At 36.6% G+C, this 2,112-nt stretch overlaps 1 pseudogene; it reads right to left on the bottom strand.

The window, feature by feature from the left end:
• Nucleotides 1–370: 370 nt before the first annotated feature.
• Nucleotides 371–1,285, bottom strand: LOC149242230 (nucleotide pyrophosphatase/phosphodiesterase pseudogene; annotated as a pseudogene).
• Nucleotides 1,286–2,112: the final 827 nt, after the last annotated feature.

The following is a 2,112-nucleotide window of genomic DNA, read 5'->3' as shown; positions in this document are numbered from 1 at the left end:
ATGATTGTGCTGGTAATGCTAACTGTTCCATTCTACTCTGTGTATGATTACAATCTGATTTCATATTCACCCAAATTGAACATAACAATTGCGTTAATTTGACATATAGGAATTGCATTTTATTCATTACATTGAAGGGAATGAATGTATAATTTAATGTAACCACACTTGGACAGAGACGCAAAAAATCCTTGAACATAGTAGGACCTTGTAATCTTCATATGGGAAAACTTATAACTTTGACAGTGAAGTCAAACAAGACTGAACCCATCTTTCTACCAAATCCACAATAAGTGTGGAACGAATGTCCCAAAATACCCCGGGGGCATAATATTTCTTTTAATTTTATTATTATTATGAGTATCCCAATTTATGAAGCTAAGGTCGAATAGGGGCAGTTGCCAATGGTATCACATCTGAGAATATCCCTGTACTCTCTTGTTATCCAAAACTGATCATAAACTTTCCCATATGAACTTTTCTTGTACTCGAGCAGCAAAGAAGAATGATTAAAAGTCGCGGGCTTAACAAATCCATAATCATGGTCCTTGAAATAACTCCAACTGGTTTGTAGAGTAGTATAATCAGCTAGGGCACAAGCTCCCCCACCAACCACTACGTGTATGGTTGCATTGAACGTACCAGAATAGTGAGACCTTTCAGAACTCACACATATGTTCTGCACCATGACAAAAAAACCAAGATGAATGCTCCTTCAAATGACATTTTTTTTTTTAAACTCACTTTATAAAAGAGTCCCATGAAGATTACAAGGAAGAAGGGCACACAAAATTGCACAGTATAACACCATTGTTGTTCCAAGACAAATCAATGCATCAATCAAAAAACAAGCTTACCTCATATATGGGACATGTTCGCTCATAATTGTGAACATGGCCATAAAAGGCAAGGTCCACTTTATACTTCTGCCAGAGCTTTTGCAGCATCTCTCTCCCCATAGGCTCTTCAAATGCTCCCTCCTCCGCATACCAGGAGGCTGAGCAGTAGCCTAGAACACGATGAACAATAAAGATAAGCCAGGGCTGCTTCTGTCTATCGGCAGATGCAAAAAATTCCTCGATGAACTTGTATTGCTCTGTTCCCTCTCGCCAATTATGTTCTGAATCAGCAATACAGAAATGGAACATGCCATAGTTGGTAGAGTACCTGAACAATAACATACACAGAACACTCACAATTACACTTGCTTGAAAAGAATGAATTAATAGTATTTGGTAGTCTTTCATCGTCTAAAAGAAGCACACCAGAAAGCTAATTTTCCCATCTTCCTTTTAGTAAGCCAAACTGAAGAAGGAAAGCTCCGTTTTGGAAGTATTTGCAAATTTTACATGGAGTCTATATCAGTTATTAAGGTTGATTCCACTGCTTCCATATGTATTTAATAACTTGCCATGGAATTTAAACTAATCTAGTGCGAAGCAGTAGATCATTTGTCCCCATATTTTGGTGTGTTGCTTTGGTTTCTTTCATACTTTTTTGATAAAAATGTCATTACTTAAGGCTATGTCCTTACAAACAAACATTTGTTCACAAAAGTGCCTTCTTATTTCTCATAGAAATTCCTCACCATGTTGCAAGTATTGAAAAACTAATTTCAACTCTTCGGTTTTTTGTCACAAATGTAGTCAGCAACCAATAATTACCAACCTTCTTGCTAATCAACATAGGCTTTTCAAGTTTCAACTACTGCCATGCATACCAGATCTTAATGGGAATGACCTTGTAAGAAGCAAATACTAGTCAAATCCATACAAAAATGGGCATTAACAAAATTTATCCACAGTACAATCAGACTAAAACAATGATGTCTGCTATCACAACACTCTTGGTTTATATACCGACGACTTAGAGGATAAGTGGTTACATTCTTTCTGGAATCTACTTTTCTATCTTACTATTTGCAGACATTGTTTTACTATCTCACTCAATTGCAGGTCTTCAGAAAAACTTGATGTTATCAATTCATTTTGTGATGAGCATGGCCTACAGGGTAATCTTGGAAAGACAAATATTATGGCTTTCAACATGTCCAAGAAAGAAGCATCCACTATAAATCTGACATATAGAGGACAGCTGATGAAGGTGGTATCA

The sequence above is a fragment of the Pinus tabuliformis genome, chromosome 8, assembly GCF_031772625.1.
Source record: "Pinus tabuliformis cultivar Carrire ecotype Pingquan chromosome 8, CPIR1, whole genome shotgun sequence".
Lineage (NCBI taxonomy): Eukaryota > Viridiplantae > Streptophyta > Pinopsida > Pinales > Pinaceae > Pinus > Pinus tabuliformis.
This window is presented reverse-complemented; position numbering and strand designations above follow the sequence as displayed.